General features: G+C 49.1%; 1 long non-coding RNA gene across 1 annotated transcript; it reads right to left on the bottom strand.

Moving 5' to 3' along the window:
- Window positions 1-2082: 2082 nt before the first annotated feature.
- Window positions 2083-7310, bottom strand: LOC149128603 (uncharacterized). The gene is made up of 2 exons (XR_016221775.1): window positions 7012-7310; window positions 2083-3884 (listed from the first exon to the last, which is right to left on the bottom strand). It is a non-coding gene; the product is annotated as an uncharacterized LOC149128603 (long non-coding RNA).
- Between the last annotated feature and the right edge of the window lie 284 nt (window positions 7311-7594).

The following is a 7594-nucleotide window of genomic DNA, read 5'->3' as shown; positions in this document are numbered from 1 at the left end:
TCCTTAGCCGCTCTTTCCGAGGCCACGTCCAGCAGGGACCAGGACCAAGTGAGGCTGCTCAGGTGAGGATACACAGATGACCTTCTCTCTTCCTGTTCGTCCTGAGAACAGTGGCCACCGTCTCCCAGTCGGGTGAACTAAACAAAGGCTCGTCCCCTCCACCGTTCTCTAAAGTCCTGGAGGACTGAGGCTCTTACTGTATTTGATGTCTCCTTTTGCATAGCCCCCACCCTGGTTTCTCTAGCCTCTGCTGAGCCCTTGCCAGAAAGTACTCCGGACCTGCTGAGAGGTAACTTCTGATCTCTGCAAAGAGAAACAGCACAGCCTGTGTGAGGGCCGATGGCCACAGCCCTGTGCTCTGGGCAGCGGTGCTGCGGTTTCCTGGACGCTGCGTCCAGGCAGAGCTCCCTTTCATGCTCCCTGGCCTTTCAGCGAGTGTTTCCATACCCTCTGTTTTCCTGGAGCTATCATCTTTTGAACACTTCTGTGTTGTAGATACTGTGCTAAGTGCACTAGAAAGATGGCCTCACTGGTCTTTATGGAAGACTGCCTATTTTTTTTAACCACACGATATAAACAGCTTCCTTATTAAGGACCGTGACCTTCTTATGTCTTCAAGGACCCTGAGAGCTGAGTTCTACTTTTACCCTTGTTTTCCGGAGGCGCTGGATAGAGGGGTTAAGGAACTTCGCGCAGCAGGATAAATTAGCTGGAATTCAAGCTCAGGTTGGGCTGAGGCCGGAGGCCCCGCTCCCTAAGCCATCACCATTTATTGCCATTTCCCAGTGGACTTTGAACACCGTCCTGCTCTCTGTCGGCTTAGCCTTTCCTTGCCACACTCTCTCCAATGCTCTCCCGTTTTTAACTCTTTTCCCAGATCCTTTGCCCATCTCCAGGGCTACTTAGTCCCATTCTTATTCTGGTCATTACATTCTGTTGTCCAAGACAGAGACATCCCCTCCTAAGGTGCAGTGGCTTCGCAGGGGATGAAATGCGGACAGACAGGGAATGTCAATGGCTATGATGATGCCTTTCTAGAAAGAGGAACAGTAGCATCATACAGATAGGAAAACTCCACCACAGTATACAGACAGTGTTCACCACCATCTGTGGCTCATGTATCTGCTGGGGTCTCGGAACGTCTCCCCCCATGGATAAAGGGTGATCGCATGAATAGAAAGTGCTGGAGAAGTCTGTTTCTGGTGGAGGTCACCACTCCCGAGGTAGGACCACTTGCATCCTTCTTTATTTACATCCTTACTTTCTTGCTCCTTTTGCCTGAATTAACCTTTCTGCTCTCCTTCCAGCCCTGCCTTCTGCCTCTGCCTCTTTTTCTATTTCATTCTCAGCCTTCATTTCAAACTCACGTCAGGCGTGTCCTCCTCCAGGAGCCTGCCCTGGTCTCTCCAGGATTTCCTGGTGTGCCTCCTTCATGCTGCACCAGGCTGTCTTCAAACACTGACTTCACGAACTGTTTCCGCCTCAGCTCCTTCCTCAGGCTGGACTCTGAGGTTATTGATGAACTATGTCCTAACGATCTTTCTGCTCTTGCCACTTGGCACTGGTTAGTCGGCACAGGGCAGCCATCAGTTATGACCGAGGCATTGGTACAGAGACAGGCAGGTATGTGTTGTACACTTTTATGCCAGTCAGGTGGACTAAGTTCGGGTGTGGTAAAAGGCTCCAAACCTCAGTGGCTCAGAGGGACACTTCTTATTCGTGCTCCATAGACACTGTGGGTTGGCAGGGCTTTGATCATGGTATCAGAGTCGCTCTGGGGCTCAGGCCGATAAGCAGCTGTCACCTGACACACGCCAGAGAGAAATCACAATGGCTGAGACTGCAGTGGTCCTCCCAGCTTCTGCCAAAGTGACCCCACTGGACCTTCCTCAGCAAAAACCAGGTTTATAGCCAGTCACAGGGAACAAAGAAATGAGATCCCACCATGGGCTGAGACTGGGGAACTGGAACACTTGATGAACTCCTTTTGATGTGGTTAATATTGCGTTAGGAATGAACAAGCAAAATAAATACAAAATCTTGATTCTGCCCATAGAGCTTTAGTCTTTTTAGAAACTTGGTTATTTTATTAATTTGTTTCTTTATTTATTTTTACTTGAGAGGCAAAGAGACAGGGAGAGATTGAAGATGATCCCATCCACCAGGTCTCTCCCTAAATAATGCTTGGTATGGCTAGGACTAAGTCAGGGCTGAAGCCAGGAGCTAGAAACTCAATCCACGTCTCCTACATGGGTGCCAGGGACCCAATTAACTTCAGCCATCTCCACAGTGTCCTAGAGTCTTCATTAGTGGGAAACCGGACTTGGGAATTAGAGCCAGGAACTGAACAGTGGCATTCCAACGTGGGATGCAGCCATCTCAATCAGGCCAAAGGTCTGCCCCATAAGGGAGAGTTTTATGTATGGAGGAAACTAGAACTTAACCACATGTCCAATGGTTGAAGAACACTCTGAGCTGGTATAAATAAAATGCCCTGTCAAGCCCCATAGGATTGCATTTACGGTGTTTACAAGCTCCGAGAAGGCAAATGTGGGGGTGTGGTATCAGACAGGAAGAGCGACTCCATACACTGGGGGAGCGGAGGTGTCCTTGGAGCGGTGGGATCTCACTTCCGTGCCTGTTCCCCTGAAGTCTGCACAGGCCTCCACGAACAACGCGCGTCATCTTCTTGTGTGTTCCTCTGGTCAGCTGCAGAACTGAATCTTTATCTTTTATTTTCAGTTCTTATCAAATATCTGCAACACAGAAGAGATTATTACCTGGAGCTTGGGTGTGTTGAGCCTGCTAAGCTCTTTGGAAGCAGCTTCCAGGGACGAAACCACGTGCCCGGAGCTGGAGGACCACCCATGGGGAGGCCACCTTGCTATGTGCTGGGCCTCAGGAGAGGCTCAGCATTTCTGCTCCTTCCTCCCGACAGGTCACCTGGTCTCATGCAATCCCAGGGCACACTTTTCTCTTTGGCAGTCCCAGGAAGGAAACTCCCAGGTGTTTGAAAAGAGCATTTGATTGCAACAAATATGCTTCCTCTGCTCAGGTCAAGGGCATTGTGCCCAAGGGACCTGACAGCACTGGCTTTTCATGTTGAGAGTGCTGTGCTTTCCAGGGGTCTTCTATTCATCACTGTTATTGCCTTTCTGGAAACTGAGGCTGCGAGAGCTTGGGTGACTCTCCCAAGAGATCTGGGCTGGAATCCAGGTGTTTTGACTCACATTTCACTGTTCTCCATATTCTGGGTTTGTAGATGCATGTTGCTGTTCAGATGTGTTGACAAACTTGACCTTGACACTGAAGACTTCTTTATATGAAGACAATGTTTACAGCCAGACAGAAGCCACCAGAGGAAAGCATGGTTTACAATGGCAGAACAGCCCCGCAACCAACACAAACAGGAGCTCTTGTAGAAACCTCTGCCCACCAAGAATACTCCATCTCCATGAAGGTGGAGCTGGACACCCCTGTAGAGTGGACATGGCTTGAGGTAGGCGGGCAGCAGCCTCTGATTCTCAGTCCCCGGCTGCCCTGCCGCCTGGATGTGGAAAACAGACTGCATTTGAAACCAGATCTGGCTTAACTTCCCACAGAGCTTCAGTTGTGTTATCTGTAAGCTGTTAATGGCCCTGCCTGACCTAATGTGTGTGGTTGTCTCACACATCAAATGTGGCACTCCTAGGGCATGCGCTGGGTGAGCTGGACCCAAACGTTAGTTGGTGCCAGACCCCGGTTCATCCCAAGTAGAGTCCTAGATATTATTTCCGCTGTTAAGCTTGAGGCAGAGATGGGAAGAAAGCGGAGTTATCCGAGGTCATTGGTGAAGAGCAGGCTTCTTCATCCAACCGCTGCTTAGACTTTTGATGGGAAAGAGGCTAAAGAGAGAATGTGGGAGAGGGGAAATCGTAGAAGAGGGAGTGAGGATCGGTTGAGGACCATGGAGTGGGTGGGGGCAGCCACTTCTCAGAAATGGAGGTGGAGTTAAAATTATCCAACAAATAACAGCAATGGTATTGCCTCCCACTTCTCTTCTCAAAGGCACTGGTTCCTCCAAAGTACACTAAAAGCAGAAAATCAGTATTGGATGAGTTCAACAGTCAGGCTATCTTGAATTTTAATTCAGTCTGCCATTGGCTTGTACGTCACCTCGCACAAATGTTTAGCCTCTTGTAGCCTCCTTTTTCTTCTGTCAGCCAAATGGGAGTAATACTACCACCTCCCAGGGTTGTTACATGAGATAATGATGTCAAGTGTTTAGCTCAGAACCTGACACGTAGTAAGTGTTAGTGCCAACGCCGCGGCTCACTAGGCTAATCCTCCGCCTTGCAGCGCCGGCACACCAGGTTCTAGTCCCGGTCGGGGCACCGGATTCTGTCCTGGTTGCCCCTCTTCCAGGCCAGCTCTCTGCTGTGGCCAGGGAGTGCAGTGGAGGATGGCTCAAGTGCTTGGGCCCTGCACCCCATGGGAGACCAGGAGAGGTACCTGGCTCCTGCCATCAGATCAGCGTGGTGCGCCGGCCGCAGCGCGCTGGCCACGGCGGCCATTGGAGGGTGAACCAACGGCAAAGGAAGACCTTTCTCTCTGTCTCTCTCTCTCACTGTCCACTCTGCCTGTCAAAAAAAAAAAAAAAAAGTAAGTGTTCAGTAAGCGGTAGCTCTCTGTGTTATGAACAGCGCATTTGTAGTAGGGAAGTGCTCCTTGCGTTTGAGCTAGGACGTTTTTCAACCCAGTGCTCTTCATACAAATGAACCTAAGTATCCTAGCACATTTTTTCCTTCTTCTCCTTCCTGAATACATTGAGCTCCTGCTCAGTCTTAATTAATTAAACATTTATTGAGTGTGTCTTAAGTACTGGCCATAATGAAAGGCAAATGGAACAATTAATTTGCCCCAAAATAGTTCAGTGAACTAAAACCAATTTAAGAACTTCACAAGCTGATATAATTTCCTTTATTTCGGGTGGCCTATGGAATGTGAGAGCAGGAGTAGGCCAGCTCCCGAGGTCCTGCTAGGGCCATCACAACTGTGTACTTCAGCTCCCTGGTAGTCAATGGGATTCCACCGCAGCCTTGTATGGAAACGCAAACTTCACTTCCACAACGCCTCCACTACATTGTTGCAACTGTTATCACAATTAACTAAGATGAGACACTCTTTCCTGTGTTTTGAAGCCATGTTTGCTGTAACCCAGGGTAAATAAACACCAAAGCAGTTCCTTAAACCAGGAAGCGTTTTTAGGACCCATATCCTGCCCTGGCAGGGAGGTGGGCTCAGATGAGCTAATGGGTCTTTCCATAGCTAACTGCTATGACAGCTGCTCTGTCAATAATGACCAGGGCATCCAAACAGCAAGCTGTCCAGTGTGAGGAAGGTGGGAGGGCCCAGTGGGCCTAGTCAAATGTGCATTTCCATCAGCACAGGAAAATGAGATGTCAAGGCAGCCATGATTCTTCTGTTCCAGTGGAAATTAAAATTAGAATGGGGGAAATCTGCACCCATCTGCTCTAGGATGTGCCAGGGGATCAATCACAACAACAACAAACCCACCAAAGAAAATTGTAATCACAGAAATAAACAAACAACGCCCAGGGCATTGTGAGTTAGATCTGGAGGGAAAACACAGCGGCCAGGCTTCAGGGGGAGGGCTGGCTGTGAGGTATCATTGAGTCACCGCACAAAAGGGAACAGACAAGCACTATGTTAGAGATCAAATGAGATCCAGTCCTCCAGCTCTCTGAGGGTTAGATCAGATGGGGCTGGGCACACATGCAAGTTACTGCCACTCTGGAGAAGTTCCCCTTGAACTTGAACCTTCAGCCAAGTGGCTAGAAGGTTGTCCAGCACTGTCCAGCATTTCTCTGCTAGTCAGAGAATGACATCTTCTGGAAAGTTGATCTAGGGAGAAGACCTTAAAGCGAGAAGGCCAAGGACTAGAATCAAGTCCTATCTGTGCCAATTGGCTGTCATATGAATCAGCTCTGAACTTCAAGTTCATTATTCATTAAATGAAGAAAACACAGCCTCCCTTGAAAATTCACTCAGAGGACTAATGGGTTAAAAGTCCCAGTGTTTAAACTTAGAAAGGAATCTATACGTGTGTGAATGAGTCACCTTTTTTTTCCCACCCCATGGTCTGGTATCCAGTCAAGCTCTTTTGCTTGCCTGGAGTCTAGAATTTTCTGGCTGCATTCTCAGGCTACATTTTGGCTGCAGAGCCACTGGGAAGGACAGGTCTGGCATTTAGAGAGTGTATCTCACCCATGGATGTGGGTGGCATACAACAGAGCCAGCAGAGTTACTGTTCTCTTTGGCTTCCTTCCTCCATTCCCGGCTCCATCCATGGGACCATTTCCCACCTCCTTTCCAGTTTTTTGGAGGGCGTGTACAGACATTGCACAAAATCTGTCCCTTTCATAGGCCTTACTGCAGAGTATCCGGCTTGTGTGGTCACCCTTTCTCGCTCTTTCTGGCCTAGAGGGAGGAGAATGGGTCTTGGGCAGATTTTAAAACTGTTCCTATAAAATTGATGCTGCAAGTCAATGAGAAGCTTGAGCTCGGCTTGAAAAGGCAGGGTTTGTCAAAGAACAAAGATGTGATTCATGCTAACTCATTGACTGCCTTATTTGTAATCCCCCCGTTAATATTATAAATGCAGGCAAGCAGGAATGCAGGCTTCCCAGATGAGGCTCTTCACAAATCATTTTTGTTTTCTATTTGCTGTATATTTCCTGTCCACCCCCATCCTCAGCCCAGCGGACCCCATGGAAACACCCTCACTGCTGGGAGAGGAATTGGAGTGGCCTTTGTTTGGGAGAGAGGAGAGCTGAGCCTAGTAGGGGAGAGAGAGGAGCTTAGCAGGATGTCTCTCACTGTTCTAGAGCCACGGCCCATAGGGTGGATGGTGACCCGGGGTCTGGTGACAAGTCTTTGAAACAGGGAAGATGAGGCAGGCCCCTTAGGCATCCGCGCACAAGACGCTCCCCATGCTCCGCCCTGCCTCACCTGGGCACTGTTTGCAGGTGTGCCCCGAGCTGCGTGGGCGGCTGCCTGCACGGAGTTCACTCCCTCAGCAGCTTCCTCTGGTCGTCTTGCAGAAATCTGATTCTGCCACAGGGAGCCCTGGAGCTGTGGACTCAGAAATCAGAGTGATGTAAACGTTTGGCGCGTGCATCTGCACCCAGAAATGAATGCATAACTCCGCCCAGCTCTTTGCCTTGACTCCTGGCTTATCTACGTTGAAAATGACCCCTGGCAGGTATATCCTGTAACTTAGGGTCTCAACTGCTCAGCTCCGTGGGTCCCTGAAGAAAGAAGTCAAATGTTATAGAAAAGAAGCCCACGGAGGAGCGGGAGGATTGAGGAACAGAAATGTGTTCAAAGATTTTTGTGAAATTACTCTTTCTTTTGATTCCATAGTCTGTAGTCTTTCCATGGCCCTCATGGTCTTCTTGTGGACCACATCAGAAAAGGGAAGCCCTGTTTTTATTTTGAGAGCGTGCACGGTCTGACTCGCCTCACCCCAACATGGCAATGGGCCTGCACCTTCCAGCACAAATGGTCTCTTCTTTTAAAAAGCAGAAAAAAA

This window comes from Oryctolagus cuniculus, chromosome 1, assembly GCF_051225735.1.
Source record: "Oryctolagus cuniculus isolate XC-2025 breed Fujian yellow rabbit chromosome 1, ASM5122573v1, whole genome shotgun sequence".
NCBI classification, from domain to species: Eukaryota; Metazoa; Chordata; class Mammalia; order Lagomorpha; family Leporidae; genus Oryctolagus; species Oryctolagus cuniculus.
The sequence above is the reverse complement of the archived record's forward strand: the minus strand, read 5'-3'. Positions and strand labels throughout refer to the sequence as shown.